A 22,488-nucleotide genomic window follows, 5' to 3' on the forward strand; every position below is an offset into this window, starting at 1 on the left:
AACAGGCTTGGAGATTAGTGATTTGTGAAGTTACAGCACTGACTGATAGGTAAGATGTGTCTGAGTTCCTGGGTTTTGCCAATCTAGAGGTTTGGGGTGGTGGAAATGAGGCAACATGAGGAGTTTCTGTTTGACTGAGAGAACCCAGTTTCCTCCTGGAATTTTTCTGTTAGATGCAGTCTGACCACATCGACCCACACAAACTTTCTTCTTAGAAAATAATAAATCACAGAAAGACCATCCTTCAAAGCCTTCTTTGTAACCTATTTGCTGAGCCTGGGTCTACCTGAGTGTTGGGCTCTAGGAAAATGACCCACAGAAGCATCTTGTGGCCATTTCTTCATCACGTTCCCTGACAACTTGGACAGTGGGCTTGGTACAGGGAAGGGGAGGTGGGAAAAGAGTTGGGGCTGAACAACACTGCAATTGGAACTCTAACTTGTAGAATTCGGGCTCCTTTTTACACAATCCTAAAGCAAGCAAGTAGAAAGGTCAGTTGGCCAGGGAGAAACTGTGTAACACATTTAAGTGCCAGTTCTAAATTATTTATGAACTACATAATATTTTCATGGGCTCTATTTCCAACAAACTCCATTAAAGGAATTAGTGAGCAGTGGCAATAATGGTTAATAGCTGCCCAGCTAACACAACTTCAGAACTGTTAGAAGTGATGCTACTCTCGTGGGTTGCTAAGGACAACCCTAGTTGACAATGCTGAGCTACTCCAGCATGCACACCTGTTCATGGTATCATGCGATGCCTACTTAACATCACGGGTTTTAGAACCCCTGCCAAAAAAACAGACCATGCACTTACCACCAAACACACCATTACCTGGGTTTCCCACATGCACATAAGTGCCCCGAGCATGGATAACATTTATCTACTATGTGCAAAGAGGAGACGATGTTCTCTGCCCGGTGGAAAAACTGTCATTGATAATTACAAGGTAGTTGGTCTCAGCCCCCAAAAGGACTATATATTGGCATCTCTCAAGATGTGTTGTATTCATAAGCCATATTCTTGGAGGGGTAGTGCAGTGAGGGATTATAAGGACAAGGCTAATTTCATTTGTTTATTTTCAGCAAATGGAATTAGTACTTCAGAAAATTAGTGAGTAAATATTTGTGAGAGTTTATTATGCTGCTTGGTTATGGTAGAAATAGGAAGAATGGCCCTTGGGTCCCATAGGAGTTGGTCCTTAACTAGAAAAGCATGGAGCAAAGGAACCTGTGGGGTCTTCTCGGATAACATCAGGTGGGTATTATATTTCCTAAATGTGTGCCACTAAATCATCCAAAACTTCATGAATTCTTGGGGTGAAGAATCGCAGTCTTTTACAGCATTTTAAGATAGTTCTTTTCTTCCTTCCTCCCTTCTCTTTTCTTTCCTTTTCTCACAAAGAGGACACGAAGGCCAACATTACCAGTTTGGTGCCCTTTCCTCCACATAGTAATTGTCCAACTGTAGTTATGTACAGATCTTTTTTTAAAGAAAAATCTTCCCTTGAATTTCCATAATGTTAACTCTAATTGTCATTATTAGAGTGTTACTTAGAAAACAACCAACATGAAACCAGGTCCAAAATCCTTAGACATATTACCCTTAATCTACCTAAACCACAGAACAGGCGTAAATAAATACAACCAAAACCATAAAGCCAATAGCATTCAAGTTAATAGCATGAATTTAACATGCTGGATGTTCTGCTGAAACTACACTGCTGCCCAGATGAGATGTATGGTACTCATCACTGTGGTATAGATTCTCTGGAGTTCAGCAAGCATTTATTCCATGTTCCACGTGATGACTGAATTCTCCTGCCACCTTCCCTTCTGGAACTACTATGAAACCTTTCTTCACTAGCCTGCTGTGTGGGCATTTAGTCTTTGAATGTAAACAGAACTTTGGGATCAAATTAAATCTACCCGGATCTTTTCTTAAGAACACTCCACACTGAAAGTGGTCCTGCTTGACACTAATTTGAACACAAACCTAACGTAGGTGCAGGTATTGAAACCTTGTCACAGTACTCAGTTACAAGGCAGTCATCCAAATGATCCAGAAATGCCTATCTTAAATTTTTATTGCCATCCAACTGAAGCAACATGTGAAAATCTATATAGAGGATTCACAAATCCCCAAAGTCCATAAAGGTTCAGAGGCCCTCAGCCCCCGAAGTGAGAAACCGCCCTGTGGAATGCTGTCTGGTGACCATGTGGTTGTACAGACAAGCTGCCCTAAGTGCACACTGAAATGAGAAACATGCTTCCATCAAAACGTGGGGGTGGGGTGGGGTTAGGAGCTGGAGCAGTGAAACAGCTATTATAAAGAATAAAATCACAGCTAACACGAGATGACTAGAAAGACAGCAACAGAGCGAGCACAGCACCCACAGACTTGTGACGCGATCTCAAGTGCTGAGCCCCCAGCTCTCCTGTTGTGACCCAGTTTTCATAGTAAAACGGATGCAATATTTAAGGCCTTTCGGGAAGATTGCAGTCCAGAGGGATGTGAAATATGAACCATGCTTGAGATTCCACTAAATGGGCTCCCCCATGCTGCTATTGAAACAAACTTCCACCATTATAGTGGTAGTCTCTTTGGGTCTGTTTGTTCCTCGTTTGGGGTTTTTCCATTTGCCCCTTCACCTCCACCAGCACTGGACCCACTACTGGCCCTGCTCTGTGTTCCAGGAGGATGACTCCTCAAGGGAGCACTACCCAGGATCCTGTGCCAGGTGACTTTTGGTTGGGTTCTGCCAATGGGAGGCACTAGCATGAGACTGGAGGGAGAAAGGAAGGGGAGGCTGAGGTGCTCCCTCCCACTCATTGGGGGCTTCAGTGCAGCATCTCTAGTGAAAGCTTTGTCCTTCTACAGCCCCAGGCCCAGCAGGCCCTGCTTCTCTATGGCTGCAGTTCTAAGTGCTCATGGAACATTACTTCATTCCACCACCCCTTCAGCCCAGGGCTGGCCATGAGCCCTCAAGAAATACTATGTCCCTCTCTCATCCCTTCAGCCCAGAGCTGGACATGACTTTCCACTGTTGGAGTCCCTTGTTTGCTCTTTAACCCTGAACGCACTTCTGTGAGTATAGCCCTTCATGACATCCTCTTCATTGGAAACAACAGGGTGAATTCTGTATTCTGCTGAGACTGTTACCATCATCAAATCTGGTCCATCAGATTGGCACTATGCAAACTCCTAAATGCAGATTCGAGTTTTGTAAAATAACCACATAAAAAAATGTAGAAAAAGCACTCACCATCTTTCAGGGAAGCAAACCCATAAAGATAAACAACAAAAGTGAACTGAACCTCTAAATCCATTCTTGAAAAAATTTAGCTTCAGAAAACAATACTAAATTAAAAGGCTATCTTCATGAAGAAAACTAGTATAGTGCCATCTACAGCAGAGAAGGAAATTTTAGAAACAAACTATATGTTCTGGGAGGGAATTGTTAGATTATGACATATCAACTTAATGGACTATGATGCTACCTTGAATTATTATTAAGACTTTGCCAGGCGGGGTGGCTCACACCTGTAATCCCAGCACTTTGGGAGGCTAAAGCAGGTGTATCACTCAAGGTTAGGAGTTTGAGAGCAGCCTGGCCAACATGGTGAAACCCTGTCTTTTCTAAAAATACAAACATTAGCCGGGTGTGGTGGCACACACCTGTAGTCCCAGCTACTTGGGGAGCTGAGGCAGGAGAATGACCTAATCTAGGGAGGTGGGGGTTGCAGTGAGCCAAGATCACACCACTGCCCAGTCCAGCCTGAGTGATAGAGCAAGACCCTGTCTCAAAAAAAAAAAAAAAAACAAAACTTTGTAGCATAGCAGCAAAAAATGTTTACATTAATAAGTAGAACAGATATTCGGACCTGCATCAGAATTTTAAATTACATCAAAATATATATGCATGACCCTAAAACTTATATGACATTTCACAAAACTAAATCCTATGTTGGAGAACTCAAAATTCTAAGTACTATGCATGTCTTTTCTAAAATATCCTTAAAAATAAAACAAAGGACATAATCGAGACCTCATGGCTATAGCTCATGACAGCAGAGGTGCATTCTGGGAGCTCAGGGCCTCCCAAAACTATATCCTGCCTCCCAATCAATAAGCAGTCTTAAGCAGAACATTTAGCTTCAGTTTCCTTTCCTTTTCTCTGCAGTAGGATGACTATTGTCCCACTCACAATAATGTGAATTTAATAAAGCCTAACAGGACTGCAAAATATTATTTGCTTTCATCCACATGCCTCACTATACCTACTGTCTATGTATGCTGACTCTAGCTGGGACAATTTAAAATGAAAGCATTTCCTTAGACAAGTTCTGTTGTGCAGTGCTTGTGATCTCTGTTTCAGACATTGCACACTTTCATTAGGAAGTGGTAGGATGAACATTACCATTTGGGGGCCTTCATTGGAGGTTTTAAAATATGTTTCATGCTCCTCCTTAAAGAGATCCTATCTAGCACAGTGATAACAGATTGATGGCCATGACCTTCTTCATACTCTTCTAACTCCTTTTAAAATGAAATCAAAGCTCTTGCTGCTGGTGTCTACGGGCCTGGAGCCAAGGCAATGTAATGAAGGCTACATATCATCCCTCACCCTCAAGACCATCAACTGAGTTCATCATTAATGTGTTCATGCCACCAAGGTACATGTCAAAAGACAGGAAAATCCAAGAGAAATGTACTTTCCCCATTCCCAAGGCCTATTTTCTTTAAACAGTGTTTGTCAGAAAGACAATGTCTTCGTGTGGAAGACAAATATGATATCATAATGACATTACAACAAAATGCTTTTACAGATATAAAGCTTCCTATGCTTTAATTTTAAACTGATGGTTTGATATCTTCCTAAACTGTACATTTTAGCAGAGTTTTTTAAACTAAAACACTTATTGGTTTAAAATATATATTAACTTGAAATATTGCTAGTCCCATTTCATAGCTAAGTGATAATAATTTTCTTTAATTACACGTTAACGCCAATGTATTACCTGGATAGGCAGTTATTGTTTTAACCGGGTTAAGATTAATGAGCAGGTGTTCCACTATAATCTAAATGAAAAGAAATAGAGGAATTATACATGATTCATTTTCTTACTTCTCTGAGCTAAATAATATTAATAACACTGCCACCTTATATTTATAAAGCCCTTTTCAGTTTCAGAGTATTTTCATATCTGGGATTACATTTCCTGCATTTTTTACCTTTGATAGATCCTTTCAGATAATACACAACTCCACTGCCTTTCAACTTTCTGATGCCCAAACATTGTGTTTGTGTGTTTATATCAATGAGATACAGTGAGAGGCAGTAGATTAACCAGAGCCTTTAGAAACAGACAGACCTGGGTTCAAATCTCAGCCCAACCATTCACTACATGACCTTGAGTTAATTATTCTGAGTATCAGTTTTGTCATAGTTAAAATGGGGTCAGTGGAAGAGCTAAATAAGATATCACTTATGCAAAAGATCTGGGATATATCTGGCACATAGCAAGGCTCAAGAAATAAAGTAGTTATTAGCAGCTATTTCTAATCTGTCTTAAACATTTTCTTGCCTCTCTCTGAATTGTTTTCTTCAAAATATTTGGATTCAGAGAGATATGGAGGAAGCAGAAAATTATGAATAATATTAGTCCCAAAAAGTATATCGGAAGGAACTATATCAGGACAATGTCAGGCTGTCCTCTGTCCTGAGGGCCTTACTCGAGTGAACAGTCTGCAAAAATTCATCCATTTTCTTTCTGCTTAACAGAGTGTAAAGTTAACAGTGCTTTGTGTAAATCCGGTATTTATCGATTGGCATTCCTGTGTTCTGTTTAGAAGTATATCTCAAACCCAAGAAAACATCTCAAATAAAAAGCGTTCTTTGATTACTGTGGGTAGCCTTGGTAATGGCCCCCAGTGACTGCACCCTGGGTACTCACAGCTATGTAAGCACCCCAGCACCAACAAACACTGAAGCCTGGCTGGTCTGTTACACAGCCAATAGAATTAGGTGGAATGGTGACACATAATTTCTGAGGCTGTCATAAAAGACACTGGAGTTTCTACCTTGGTCTCTAGGATTACTTGCTCTGGGGAAAGACAGGCATAAGATCTTGAGGATACTCAAACAGCTCTGTAAAGAAATCCACATGGAGAAGCATCCATTTGCTAACCCCAACTGCTAGCTTAGAAATAAATCCTCTGACAGCAGCAGGGTGAGCCCACAGCAGCTCAGCAAAGCCTCTGCAGGCAGACAGTGACTAGGCTGCCTCCTTGCTGGGCAGGGCAGCCCTGAAAAAAGAAGGCAGCAGCACAACAGATACTCATAAATAAAGCCCTAACTTCCCAGGACAGAGCACCTGGGGAAAAAAAGGGGGTTTATGAGTTCTGCTGCAGCAGACTTAAACGTACCTGCCTAACAGCTCTGAATGAACAACAGAGCTCACAGCTCAGCACTTGAGCTCCTATAAAGAACAGACTGTCTCCTTAAGCAGCTCCCTGACCCCTGTATATCCAAAGAGTCACCTCCCAAAGGACTGATCAGACTGACACTTGGTGGACATCATTCTGGGACAAAGATAGTAGAACAAGAAACTGGTAGCAACCCTTACTGTTCTGCAGCTGCAGGAGGTGATCCCCAGGCAAGCAGGGCCTGGAGTGGACCTCAGCAGTCCTACAGCAGAGAGGCCAGACTGTTAGAAAGAAAACTAAGAAACAGAAATAACTTCATCATCAACAATCTGGATGTCCACTCAGAGACCAAATCTGAAAATCAGCAACTACACAGATGACAGGTGGATAAATCTACAAAGATGGGAAGAAACCAGTGCAAAAAGGAAGAAAACACCTGAAACCAGAACACCTCTCCTCCTACAAGGATCACAACTCCTCACCAGCAAGGGAACGAAGCTGGATGGAGAATGAGTGTGATGAAATGACAGAATCAGACTTTAGAAGCTGGATGATGAGAAACTTCTGTGAGCTAAAAGAACACGTTCTAACTCAATGCAAAGAAACTAAGAACCTAGAAAAAAATATTTGATGAAATGATAACAAGAATGAACAACTTAGAGAGGAATATGAGTGAATTGATGGAGCTGAAAAACACAACACAAGAACTTCGCAAAGCATGCACAAGTTTCAACAGCTGAAATGACCAAGCAGAAGAAAGAATATCAGAGGTCGAAGATCAACTCAATGAAATAAAACAAGAAGGCAAGATTAGAGAAAAACGTGCAAAAAGGAATGAACAAAGTCTCCAAGAACTGTGGGACTATGTGAAGAGACCTAATCTATGTTTGATAGGTGTACCTGAATGGGACAAATAAAATGAATCCAAGCTGGAAAATACTCTTCAGGATATTATTCAGGAAAACATCCCTAATCTAGCAAGGCAGGCCAATATTCAAGTCCAGGAAATACAGAGAACACCTCAAAGATATTCCACAAGAAGAGCAACCCCAAGGCACATAATCGTCAGATTCACCAGGGTTGAAATGAAGGAGAAAATGCTAAGGGCAGCCAGAGAGAAAGGTCGGGTCACCCACAAAGGGAAGCCCATCAGACTCACAGCAGATCTCTCAGCAGAAACCCTACAAGCCAGAAAAGAGTGGGGACCAATATTCAACATCCTTAAAGAAAAGAACTTTAAACCCAGAATTTTATATCCAGCCAAACTAAGCATCATAAGTGAAGGAAAAATAAAATCCTTTGTGAACAAACAACTACTCAGAGATTTTGTCAAGAGCTTGTAATCTTTGTCAAGATTACAAGAGCTCCTGAAAGAGGCACTACACATAGAAAAGAACAACCAGTACCAGCCACTCCGAAAACATACCAAATGCTAAAGAGCATCAACAAAATAAAGAATCTGCATCAACTAATGGGCAAAACAGCCAGCTAGCATCAAAATGGCAGTATCAGATTCACACATAACAATATTAACCCTAAATGTAAATGGGCTAAATGCCCCAATCAAAAGACACAGACTGGCAAATTGGATAAAAAGCCAAAACCCATTGGTGTGCTGTATCCAAGAAACCCATCTCACGTGCAAGGAAACACAAAGGCTCAAAATAAAGGGATGGAGGAAGATTTACCAAGCAAATGGAGAGCAAAAGAAAGCAGGAGTTGCAATTCTCATCTCTGATAAAATAGACTTTAAAGCAACAAAGATCAAAAGAGACAAAGAAGGACATTACATAATGGTAAAAGAATCGATACAACAAGAAAAGCTAATGATCCTAAACATATATGGACCCAATACAGGAGCACCCAGATATATAAGGCAAGTTCTTAATGACTTACAAAGAGACTTAGACTCCCACACAATAATAGTGGGAGACAGATCAACCAGACAGTAAATCAACAAGGATATCCAGGGCTTGAACTCAGACCTGGAGCAAGCAAACCTGATAGACATTTACAGAACTCTCCACCCCAAATCCACAGAATATACATTCTTCTCAGCACCACATCACACCTACTCTAAAACTGACCACATAATTGGAAGTAAAGCACTCCTCAGCAAATGCAAAAGAACGGAAATCATAACAGTCTCTCAGACCACAGCGCAATCAAGTTAGAACTCAGAATTCACAAACTAACTCAGAACAACACAGCTTCATGGAAACTGAACAACTGGCTCTTGAATGTTGACTGGATAAACAATGAAATGAAGGCAAAAATAAGGAACTTCTTTGAAACCAACGAGAATCAAGACACAACATACCAGAATCTCTGGGACACATTTAAGGCAGTCTCTAGAGGAAAATATATAGCAATAAGTGCCCACATGAGAAGAGTGGAGAGATCTAAAATTGACACCCTGTCATCAAAATTGAAAGAGCTAGAGGAGCAATATCAAAAAAACTCAAAACCTAGCAGAAGACAAGAAATAACTAAGATCAGAGCTGAACTGAAGGAGATAGAGACACGAAAAATCCTTCAAAAAATCAATAAATCCAGGAGCTGGTTTTTTGAAAAGATCAACAAAATAGACCACTAGCCAGATTAATAAAAAGGAAAAGAGAGAATAACCAAATTAATGCAATAAAAAACGATAAAGGGGAAATCACCACAGACCCCAAGAAAATTCAAACCATCATCAGAGAATATTACAAACAATTCTATGCACATAAACTAGTAAACCTGGAAGAAATGGATAAATTCCGGGACACTAGTGTCCTCCCAAGCCTAAACCAGGAAGAAGTCAAAATCATGAATAGACCTATAACAAGACCTGAAGTTGAGGCAGAAATTAAAAGCCTACCACACAAAAAAAGCCCAGGTCCAGATGGGTTCACAGCCGAATTCTACCAGACACACAAAGAGGAACTGTTACCATTCCTTCTGAAACTATTCCTAATAATCCAAAAGAGGGAATCCTTCCCAAATCATTTTATGAGACCATCATCATTCTAATACCAAAACCTGCCAGAGACTCAACAAGAACAGAAAACTTCAGGCCAATATTCATGATGAACATAGACACAAAAATCTTCAATAAAATACTGGCAAGCTGATTGCAACAGCACATCAAAAAGCTTATCCACCATGATCAAGTAGGATTTATCCCAGGGATGCAAGGCTGGTTCAACATATGCAAGTCTATAAACGTAATTCACCACATAAACAGAACCAAAAACAAAAACCACATGATTATCTCAATTGATGCAGAGAAGGCCTTTGACAAAATTCAACAGCCCTTTATGCTAAAAACCCTCAATAAACTCGGTATTGACAGAATGTATCTCAAAATAATAAAAGCTGTTTATGACAAACCAACAGCCAATATCATACTGAATGGGCAAAAACTGGAAGCATTCCCTTTGAAATCTGGCACTAGAAAAAGATGCCCTCTCTTACCACTCCTATTCAATATAGTACTGGAAGTTCTAGCCAGAGCAATCAGGCAAGAGAAAGAAATAACGAGCATTCAAATAGGAAAGGAGGAAGTCAAATTGTCTCTATTTGCAGATGACATGATAATATATCTAAAAGACCCCATCGTCTCAGCCCAAAATCTCCTGAAACTGATAAGCAACTTCAGCAAAGTCTCAGGATACAAAATCAATGTGCAAAAATCACAAGCATTCCTTAAACAGACTTAAAGAGTGCCACATCAAGAATGAACTGCCATTCACAATTGCTACAAACAGAATAAAATACCTAGGAATACAACTAAAAGGAAAGTAAAGGACCTCTTCAAGGAGAACTACAAACCACTGCTCAATGAAATAAGAGAGGACACAAACAGATGGAGAAACATTCCATGTTCATGGTTAGGAAGAATCAATATCGTGAAAATGGCCATACTGCCCAAAGTAATTTACAGATTCAATGCTATCCTCATCAAGCTACCAGTGACCTTCTTCACAGAACTGGAAAAAAACTACCTTAAACTTCATATGGAACCAAAAGAGAGCCCGCATAGCCAAGTCAATTCTAAGTAAAAAGAACACCGCGGGGGGCATCACACTACTGGACTTTATACTACAAGGCTACAGTAATCAAAACAGCATGGTACTGGTACCAAACAGAGATATAGACGAATGGAACAGAACAGAAGCAGCGGAGGCAACACAACATATCTGCAACCATACAATCTTGGATAAACCTGACAAAAACAAGCAATGGGGAAAGGATTCCCTGTTTAATATATGGTGTTGGGAAAACTGGCTAGCCATGTGCAGAAAGCAGAAACTGGACCCCTTCCTGACACCTTACACTAAAATTAACTCCAGATGGATTAAAGACTTAAACATAAGACCTAATACCATGAAAACCCTAGAAGAAAATCTAGGCGAAAACCATTGAGGACATAGGAGTAGGCAAGGACTTCATGACCAAAACACCAAAAGCATTGGCAACAAAAGCCAAAATAGACAAATGGGACCTAATAAAACTCCTCAGCTTCTGCACAGCAAAAGAAACAGTCACTAGAGTGAATTGGCAACCAACAGAATGGGAAAAAAGTTTTGCAGTTTACCCAGCTGACAAAGGGCTGATATCCAGAATTTACAAAGAACTCAAACAGATTTACAAGAAAAAAACAAACAAGCCCATTCTAAAGTGGGCAAAGGATAGGAACAGACACTTTACAAAGGAAGACATACGTGAGGCCAGCAAATATATGAAAAAATGCTCATCATCACTGGTCATTAGAGAAATGCAAATCAAAATTACACTGAGATACCATCTCACGCCAGTTAGAACGGCAATCATTAAAATATCTGGAGACAATAGATGCTGGAGAGGATGTGGAGAGATAGGAACACTTTTACACTGCTGGTGGGAGTGTAAATTAGTTCAACCATTGTGGAAGACAGTGTGGTGATTCCTCAAGGACCTAGAAATAGAAATTCCATTTGACCCAGCAATCCCATTACTGGGTATATATCCAAAGGATTATAAATCGTTCTACTACAAGGACACATGCACACGAATGTTCATTGCAGCACTGTTTACAATAGCAAAGACCTGGAACCAACTCAAATGCCCATCGATGATAGACTGGACAGGGAAAATGTGGCACATATACACCATGGAATATTATGCAGCAATCAAAAATGATGAGTTCGTATCCTTTGTAGGGACATGGATGAACCTGGAGAATATCATTCTCAGCAAACTGACACAAGAACAGAAAATGAAATACTGCATGTTCTCACTCATAAGTGGGTGTTGAACAATGAGAACACATGGACACAGGGAGGGGAGCACTACACACTGGGGTCTGTTGGGGGGAATAGGGGAGGAACAGCAAGGGGTGGGGAGTTGGGGAGAGATAGCATGGGGAGAAATGCCAGATATAGGTGAAGAGGAGGAAGGCAGCAAATCACACTGCCACGTGTGTACCTATGCAACTATCTAGCATGTTCTTCATATGTACCCCAAAACCTAATATGCAATAAAAAAAAGAAAGAAATCCTCCAACCTTTGGGTGACCATGGCCCTAGTCAACATGTGATTACAACCTTGTAAGAGACCATAATCCAGAATTGCCCAGCGAAGCCACTTCTGAATTCCTGAATTCAGAGAAACCATGAAAGATAATAAATGATTATTGCTTCTTTACAACAGTAAATTTTGATTGCTTTGTTACATAGCAATTGATGACTATTACAATACCAAGGATAATTTGGCAAGATTAAATTGGAACAACTTAACCCTTCACTATGTAGCTACATAATCCAAAGAAATGGACAAAAATGACAGATGAGCAACAAGGTTCTGCTATACAAAGGAAAGTGGCTTTAATATACAGACCAGGCTCATATATTAAACATAACCACTTCACACATTGACAAACCCCCAAAATGCCACACTAATCCCAAAAGTCTTTAAAATAAGGAACGAGGCCAGGCATCATAAATCACACCTGTAATCCCAGCACTTTTGGAGGCCGAGGTGGGCTGATCACATGAGGTCTGACGTTCGAGATCAGCCTGGCCGACATGGCAAAACCCCATCTCTACTAAAAATACAAAACTTAGCCAGGTGTGGTGGCACTTGCCTGTAGCCCCAGCTAATCGGGAGGCTGAGGCACTAGAATCCCTTGAACCTGGGAAGGAGGCCGAGATTTCAGTGAGCCAAGATCGGGCCACTTCACTCCTGCCTGAGTGACAGAGGGAGACTCAAAAAGTCTCAAAAAAAAAGTGACATACATGATTATATAAAAATGTAAATCATCTATGAAAAACTATAAATATAGTAAATATGTAGTAAATATAAAAACTATAAAGTAAAAATCTAATAACAAACGAGGAACATTATTAGCAATATAGGATAGACTGAGGGTTACCTAAAGAAAATGTATAAATCAATAAAAAGAAATAACTCAATAGTAAAACAGCAGACATGACTGAGAGATTCAAGTAAACAAGAAGAGGCCCTAAGCCTGAGCTCTGGGGCACTAGCGTATTTAGATATTAGGAAGAGGGAGACTCTGCAAAGGAGACCAAGCAGTTGCTACTAGGATAGAGGGGAAACTAGAAGATTCTGATGTCCAGGAAGCCAAGGGTCAAAGCGTTTTGAGAAAGAGAGAGTGATGAAAACCTCCAAACCCTGTTTACGAGATCAAGGAAGATGAGAACAAAACATTTACTAGATTTTGCCACATGAAATCGCCAGTAACAGCCACATTATCCAATTTCTCTTCCTATTGTCAATAAAGGTTTGTTGAGTGCCTATTACATGTCAGACACAGTACTTCTTGAATTTAGCTCCCATCCTCCTTTTATGTTGTAACTGCCAATATGCCATCACTACTAATACAGTTTGTTCCTTCAGGTTCCTTCCAGGACATGAGAGATTCTTGGGTCTGAGGGGGAAGAGAAAAGAGTCAAAGTGGTCAGATTCAAATCTACTAGGTGTCAGAAAATGGCATAACAGCAAATTAGTAGTAAGTAATATTAGCAGAAGGTTAGGAGATAGCTCACTAATAATCACAATTAGCAACTTTAAGAATTCTTTATACTAAAGCATATAGTTTGGCTAGGTTCTGCTGCCATAACAAACAACCCCTCAATCTTAGTGATCTGACACAGTACAGTAGTTCTCCCCTATCTTTGTTGGAGACATTCCAAGACCTCCACTGGATGCCTCAAACTGCCCATAGTGCCAAACCCTACATATACAATGTTTTGTCCTATACATACATACCTATGATAAAGTTTAATTTAGAAATTAGGCACAATAAAATATTTAATACAATTAAATAGAGCAAGTATAACAATATGCTATAATAAAAGTTATGTGAATATGGTCTCTCTCTCTCTCTCTCTCTCTCTCTCTCTCTCTCAAAATATCTTATTTTACCATTCTCATCCTTCTTGTGATGATGTGAGATGATAAAATGCCTACATGATGAAATGGAATGAGGTAAATGACACAGGCATTGTGACATAATGCTAGGCTACTATTAACTTAAAAACAAGCACTACAATACTGCCTTAGTAGGTCTGATAACCAAGATGCCTATGGGCAGGTAGCATATAAAGCATGGATACGCTGGACAAAGAAATAACTCATATGACGTTGAGAGATTTTGTCACACTACTCAGAACTGCCCAAAATTTAAAATTTATAAATTGTTTATTTCTGGTATTTTACATTTAATATTGTCAGACTGAGGCTGACCATAGGTAATGGAAACCTTGGAAAGTGAAACCATGGATAAGAGGAGACTGATATGTTGGTCTATTTCTTGCTTCCTCAAAACCTACAGTGGGTGTAGTCATCTCTCCTACATAAATACCTTTCATGTGTTGTCTTAGCTTCCAGATAGATCTAAACTGTGAAACACTTCCAACTCCAAACATTTGCACAATCACCACAGCAGAGGAAGAGAGTCCTAACAGGTATCATATAAGCAATTAAGTGATCTGGCTTAAAAGTGACTCATGTTCAACCACAACTCTATGGCCAGCAAGAGTCACATGACCTGTCCAATTGCAAAAGAAGTCAGGAAAAGGAATCTTCTCATGAAGACAAACTAGACATGGGTGAGCATTCTAAGTCTCTACCACAATCACAATTCTAGTTTTTCAAAGGATCTGACATCTAATCATCCATTTGACCACAAAGACATCCCAATAAGGTAAACAACTTCTTAGAATTTCCAGATGTGGAAATTGAAACATCAAAAGTTTAAACAATGTATCTAATTAGTGGTAATATTTAATTTAAAGCACTATAGGCTGGGCATAGTGGCTCACACCTATAATCCCACCACTTTGGGAGACCAAGTGAGAGGATCACTTGAGGTCAGGAGTTCAAGACCAGCCTGGCCAACAAAGTGAAACCACATCTCTACTAAAAATACAAAAATTAGCCAGGTGTGGTAGTGAGTACCTATAATCCCAGCTATTTGGGAGGCTGAGGCAGGAGAATCAATTGAATCCAGAGGGAGAGGTTGCAGTGAGCTGAGATCTTGCCACTGCACTCCAGCCTGGGCAAGAGAGAGAGACTCCTTCTAAAATAATAATAATAATTTAAATCACTATGTGAGGATTGCCTCTCAGCTTTATGAGCTTTCTTTCCACAAGTCCATGTTAACATTAACTAGGGGAAAAATTAGGATCACTGATATCTGTAGTCATTATGGTATATCTAAAACATATTACAGAATAGAATGTTACATGATTCTCTGAGAACATTATACAAAACAAGACTCTTTGAAATAGCTGAAATTAGTCCTTTCAAACATAGTCTTGGCAATGACTGGCTGATGTTAAAATTAAAGCCAAAAAGGCTTAGGATGGAAGAACTCTTGGGTTTTCCTAAGAACACTTGAACCTCCTGTCTCTGCATCTATCACTAAAGATTAGCCCTTAGAACAGTAGTGTGTGAAAAACCTTCATGTTAGAAATGAACTTTAAATTTCAACATTCCCTACAGTTTTAATTTGGAGGCTGCTGACAGCCCAGCTCTAATGGAAACCAGTTTTTATGACTTCTGTGTTAAGCCTTAAGGTACAATTTCCTTCTCTCAGACATGGGGGGTCTTGATACGGTTTTAGGACAGCAGGGAAGAATTGCACTGGGGGTTTCCTTTATCATGAGTGATTTAATTCAGCAGCACAAAATGCTAACACTCTTCCAAAAGAAATGTATATCCTGGATTCCTAGATCAAAATGAAGTATCACTTGGCATTGAGATAAAAGCATTGCTTATAATGATAAGACTTTTCTCCAAAGGTTGTGTTCTCAGAAAAAGAGTTGAAAGAGTGATTAGCTATAAGCTCCTATTTTTTTTTTCAGTCCTTAAATTCCATACCTTAATCCTTATTTTAGAGGCAGGAATGTGAATAAAGTACTAAACAAGAGCCTTAACTGGTATCAGGTCAAGCCCTTGAAGTTCTATCCACAGCTTCCCTTCCCTTTGCTTTATTGAGCTTTCAAGGGGAAAGAGGAAGAAATGGAATGTCCCCATGTCAAGATAAATGGCACAAACCCAAATCTAACAGTTGTCAACCACCTACTATTCTGCCTAAGAAACAGACAAGCATTTTCAGTCCAAAACTCTATACCTTCTTGTATATACCTTACAAGGCATTTTATGTAGTGAAGATAATTTCATCTCCTAAAAAGTAAGCATGGAGCTCACTCCAGGAAGCCTACTGAACTCAGTTTTTCTGGTAGTCAGAAAAAGCCCTATCCAGTCAGTGTGGAGAAGGCACCAGATGAGTGTTCCAATGGAAACAGCATGAAATCTGGGTTTTACTCCTAGATCAATTACCAGCATTTTCTATAGTTGTTCTTTGAAACCCGCTAGAGAATATAGTGAGACTCATATAGAATTGCATATACACATGAAAGCACTTTACATTTGAATAGTGCCTTACAGATTGAAACATATTTCATGTAATATCATTATCCCCGGTCTATATGAAGAGCCTGTCCTTATACTAGACAGTTAGCCAGGACAGAAAGCTTTGTAGTAGAGTCTCTTCCCATCCCAAATGCTATGTATCTTTCTTTTACATCTAAAAGCTGACCTTGATATCCTTTTTCACCTAAAAGCTGACCTTGATATCCTTTTCTATCTAAAAGTTGACCTTGATATCCTTTTAATCTCATTGGCCCTCCATCCTACTCCCCATCATAACACATAAATCTTTGAGCAAAACCATCCAAGAGCATTATTGTGTCCTGTGAAAATTTTTAAGGGTTCTACATCCCTTAAGTAGGAGGATCATATACTTCAACACCCAAACTAGGACACTTCTGAAAGTGAAAGGGAACTCTGCATAATGACACAAAGACAAGAGAGAAACTAAGACTATCTTTACAAGCCAACCTCCTTATAAATCTTTAGGTCTATGCTGAGGTACAACTTAGGGAGCAGATGAAACCTTAAAGGAGATTTATAAATAAAATCACATTTTCATTAATTTGTTTTTTTGATGTGTTCCATTTTCTCCACCTGATTTTTTGATGGTGGGTGTCATATAAACTTTCATTCCTCTCCTCCTATACCTTCTAACTGCCTTCTTCTCCTGTTCAACAAGTCAGTAAATGGGGCAGAACAAATACATATCACCTGGTGTTTCTATTTAAAAGAACTCTTTGTTTATTTTGGCTTATTGGTTCTATAAACATAGATACTATACTAAATGGAAAATAACCATCAGTTATATTCCCATCACCTAGAACCAAACACTGCTAACATTTCAGCAACAGTTGTACCAACTTGTTTACAATAATTAATTACACTAGTAATGTATGAATATTTTTGTCCTTTTTAAAACATTGGAAAATATAGAAAGTTTGAGGAAATAATATAATGGCCCAAGAACCTACTAATTTCCAGGCACTTAACATTAAGTCATTCTATTTAAACCTCATACTAACCATTAATGATGGTAGTATTTTTATATACATATTACAAAAAAGGAAACCAAGGGTAAGAGAAATTAAGTGATATGTATGGGAGACAGATGTTAGTCCCAAGTACTTCCAGATTCAAAAGTTCATTCTATTTCTACCATATAATATTATTTTTAAGGCTTTATGCATTTCTTCCTGTCTTTTCTCTGCATAGTTTTTTGTTTGTTTAACCTAACATGCTATGTATATCACATTCTATCTTCATATGTACTTTCACATATTCAGCCTTGTGAAGGTTGCATCTCAAAAAGGGCACTGCAACTTGATTGGGAAGAAAAAATCAAACAGTATATAAAGTTATAAAAGGCAAAGTACAATTTTCCTCTATCTTCTCCATACCAAGGTCCACTCTGTCTTTCAGAGGTAACTACAGGGAACTTTTTTCACATCTCCTCTAAGACACCTAAGTAAGTCAGACATGCATCTGCTTACAACCAATTTCTGTGTTCCCCTTTAAAACACAACCTCGATGGCTGCCTATGCTCACTGTTGCCACTTCCTCTCCTCCATTCTCTCTTAATCCACTCCAATCAGACTTTCATTCTTACCACTTCAACCAGACTGCCCTTGTCAAGGTCCCAATGTCTTCCACAGTGCCAAATCCCAAAGTTCTAAGACCTTATTCTCCTCAACTTTGAGCAGCAACGAACATAGTATATTACATCCTCTTTCTTGAAACACTTTCTTCTTTCAGCTCCTAGGATATCACTATCTTGGATCTCATCACACCTGTTTGGCCATTTCTTCTTGGTTCCCTTAAATGGCTCTTGCTCATCTTTCTGACCTTTAAATGTTGGACCACCCCAATCTTTAGTCATCTCCCATTCTCTTTCTCTGCTTATGTGGTCTCATCCAGGCCTAAACTTTAAATGCCTTCTATATGCTGATGATGCTCAAATTTATATTTTTAGGGCAGATTTCTCCCCTGAACTTCGGATGTGTGTGTCCAATTGCCTCCTTGACACTTTATAGAAATCTCAAATTCACCATGTCAAAACTGAACATCTATTTCTCCCCTCCCAATCTTCTTCATCCCAGTAAATGTCAGATGAAGAGATACACAACAATAACAAAATCAACATCCCTTCCCAATAAAAACTCTCAGCAAACTACAAACAGAATGGGATTTTGGGACCTAATAGAGTATGAAAAATCTACAGTTAATATATTATTTAATAGTGAAAGATTGTATGCTTTCCCTTATGAGGAGAAACAAGGATGTCTGCTCTCACCACTCAGTTCAGTATTGCACAGGAGGATCTAACCAGTGCAGTAAGTCTAGCCAAAGAAACAAAAGGCATCCAGACAGAAGTAAAACTAACTTTATTGGAGCATGCCATGATAATCGACATAGAAAACCTGATGGAATCCTCAAAAAGGCTACTAGTACCACTAAGTGGCTTTAGTAAGTCTGTAGGATACAGTAAGATAAATACACAAAAATCAAATGTATTTCTACATACCAGCAACAATCTGGAATTAAAATTTTTTAAGCCATTATTATTTATAAATACCTCCAAAAATAGGCCAGGCACAGTGGCTCATGCCTGTAATCCCAGCACTTTGGGAGGCCAAGGCAGGCAGATCACGAGGTCAGGGTCAAGATCAGCCTAGCCAATATGGTGAAACCCCTTCTCTACTAAAAACTCCAAAAATTAGCTGAGCACAGTGGCAGGCACCTGTAATCTCAGCTTCTTGGGAGGCCGAGGTAGGAGAATTGCTTGAATCCGGGCAGCAGAGGTTGCAGTGAGCTGAGTCTCAAAAAAAAAAAAAGAATTGGCCGGCACAATATCACTATTTATCAAAAATACTACCTCAGTATTATTTTAAAATAAAAGAATGAAAAACAAGTTTAACAAAACACCAAAAATAGAAACACTGAAGGGTAAATCTGACAATAATGTGAAAGAATTATTCACTATGCAACACTGCTGAAACAGAGTAAAGAAAACTTATTTTATTTTATTTTTTATTGCATTTTAGGTTTTGGGGTACATGTGAAGAACATGTAAGATAGTTGCATAGGTGCACATGTGGCAGTGTGATTTGCTGCCTTCCTCCCCTTCACCCACATCTGGCATTTCTCCCCATGCTATCCCTCCCCAACTCCCTCCCTGACTGTCCCTCCCCTATTCCCCCCAATAGACCCCAGTGTGTAGTGCTCCCCTCCCTGTGTCCACATGTTCTCATTGTTCAACACCCACCTATGAGTGAGAACATGTGGTATTTCATTTTCTGTTCTTGTGTCAGTTTGCTGAGAATGATGTTCTCCAGATTCATCCATGTCCCTACAAAGGACACGAACTCATCATTTTTGATTGCTGCATAATATTCTATGGTGTATATGTGCCACATTTTCCCTGTCCAGTCTATTATCGATGGGCATTTGGGTTGATTCCAGGTCTTTGCTATTGTAAACAGTGCTGCAATGAACATTCGTGTGCATGTGTCCTTATAGAATGATTTATAGTCCTTTGGATATATACCCAGTAATGGGATTGCTGGGTCAAATGGAATTTCTATTTCTAGGCCCTTGAGAAATCGCCACACTGTCTTCCACAATGGTTGAACTAATTTACACTCCCACCAGCAGTGTAAAAGTGTTCCTATCTCTCCACATCCTCTCCAGCATCTATTGTCTCCAGATATTTTAATGATTGCCATTCTAACTGGAGTGAGATGGTATATCAATGTAGTTTTGATTTGCATTTCTCTAATGACCAGTGATGATGAGCATTTTTTCATATGTTTGTTGGCCTTATGTATGTCTTCTTTTGTAAAGTGTCTGTTCATATCCTTTGCCCATTTTTGAATGGGCTTGTTTGTTTTTTTCTTGTAAATCTGTTTGAGTTCTTTGTAGATTCTGGATATCAGCCCTTTGTCAGATGGGTAAACTGCAAAACTTTTTTCCCATTCTGTTGGTTGCCGATTCACTCTAATGACTATTTCTTTTGCTGTGCAGAAGCTGTGGAGTTTTATTAGGTCCCATTTGTCTATTTTGGCTTGTGTTGCCAATGCTTTTGGTGTTTTGGTCATGAAGTCCTTGCCTACTCCTATGTCCTGAATGGTTTTACCTAGATTTTCTTCTAGGGTTTTTATGGTGCCAAGTCTTATGTTTAACTCTTTAATCCATCTGGAGTTAATTTTAATGTAAGGTGTTAGGAAGGGGTCCAGTTTCTGCTTTCCGCACATGGCTAGCCAGTAAGAAAACTTAAATAAATCCTGTTACTACATTGTTCATGGATTGGAAGACACATATTAGTATATTAAAACTGCAATCTTCCCTTCGTTATTATCTACACCATGCAATCAAATTCCCAGCAAGCTTTTCTTTGTAGAAAGTAACAGGCTGATTCTTATTCCAAAATCCATATCAAAATGCAAAAGGACCCAGAATAGTCAAGTACTTGATTTCAAGATTTATCACAAAGGTGCAGTAATCAAGACAAGGGCGGCACATTGATCCATGGAACAGAATAGGACAGAAATAGACACATATTGACAAATATATGAATGACTGATTCTTGACAAATGTGCAGTGGCCATTCAAAGGAGAAAAAGATAGACTTTTCAGCAAGTACTGGAGCAACTGGATATATATTTGCAAAAAGTTGAACCATTCAGAAGAATAGTAAGTGTTGAAAGTTATGGATACAATAATTATCCCAATTTGAGCTTTACACTATATATACATGTATTGAAATGTCACATTGTACCCCCAAAATATGTGCAATTATGAGTCAATTATACATTTTTAAATTACATTTTAAAAGAAAAACAATAACTCAAAATGGATCACAGACAAAGAAGTAAAACTTAAAATTATAAAACTTCCGGAAGAAAGTATAGGAGAAAATCTTTATGACTTTGGGTTAGGCACAGATTTCTTACATATAACACTGAAAGCAAGATTCAGTAAAAATTCTGACAAATTAAATTTCATCAATCATCCTTTAGTTCTTTGAAAGACATTGTTAAGGGAATAAAAAAGACAAGTCACAGATTATAATAAAAGATTGGCAAAGTATATATCTAATAGAGGATTCCCATATAGAATATGTAAGAATGCTCAAAACAAACAATGAGAAAACAACACAAATTTTTAAATGCGCAGACACCTTACCAGAGAAAATGGTATACAAATGGTAAATAGCACATACATAAAGAATGCTCAACATCATTACTCAGTTTGGAGATGCATCCTCACCAACACACAGTATATTAGCCATTTTCTCTCTTAAACCCACAAGATAAAATAACTAACATACCAGTGTTGGTGAGGATGCAGAGGAATAGAACTCTAAATATATTGCTTTTGGAACATAAAATGGTATCACTCTTTGAAAAACATTGTCTACACAACTACCAAATGTTCTAGCCATTGCACTCCTAGCTGTTTATCCAACAGAAAAGAAAATATATATCTGTACAAAGATCTGTACACAAATGTTCATACTAGCTTTATTTGTAATAGCTCAAAGCTGAAGCCAACCCAAATGTCCATCAACAGGCAAATGGATAAACAGATTGTGGCATAAAGATAAAATGGACTGTTAAAAGACAAACAGTAACTCAAAATGGATCATAGACGTAAAAGTAAAAACTTGAAATTATAAAACTTCAGTAAAAAATAATGATATGCATGGCCAGGCATGGAGGCTCACACCTGTAATCCCAGTACTTTGGGAGGTCGAGGCAGGCAGATCACTTGAGATCAGGAGTTTGAGGCCAGCCTGGCCAACACAGTGAAACTCTGTCTCTACCAAAAATATTGAAAATTAGCTGGGTGTGGCAACATGCATCTGTAATCCCAGCTACTTGGGAGGCTGAGGCAGGAGAATCACTTGAACCTGGCAGGCAGAGGTTGTGGTGAGCTGAGATCTTGCCACTGCACTCCTGCCTGGGCAACAGAGCAAGACTCCATCTCAAAAATATATATATAAATGCACAACGTGTATGAATCTCACAAAAATGAGCCCGAGTGAAAGAAGCCAGACAAAAATGAGTATACACTATATTCTTAATATAAAATTCTAGAAAATGCAAATTATAGTGGCAGAAAGTACTTCCCTGCCTG

The 22,488-nt window shown here is 39.1% G+C and overlaps 1 protein-coding gene across 20 annotated transcripts in view; it reads right to left on the bottom strand.

Annotated features, from left to right (window-relative positions):
- Positions 1 to 22,488, bottom strand: part of LYPD6B (LY6/PLAUR domain containing 6B) — a 202,184-nt gene that overhangs the window by 115,460 nt on the left and 64,236 nt on the right. Inside the window, exon 1 of one of the 20 annotated variants that reach the window (XM_035304973.3) lies at positions 5,022 to 5,083. The exons of the other annotated variants lie outside the window; for them this stretch is intronic. The gene's annotated coding sequence lies outside the window, so the exon portion shown is untranslated. Of the gene's footprint in view, positions 1 to 5,021; positions 5,084 to 22,488 lie in introns of those variants that run through there. 20 annotated transcript variants of the gene reach the window in all.

Source organism: Callithrix jacchus, chromosome 6 (assembly GCF_049354715.1).
Source record: "Callithrix jacchus isolate 240 chromosome 6, calJac240_pri, whole genome shotgun sequence".
Classification (NCBI taxonomy): Eukaryota; Metazoa; Chordata; class Mammalia; order Primates; family Cebidae; genus Callithrix; species Callithrix jacchus.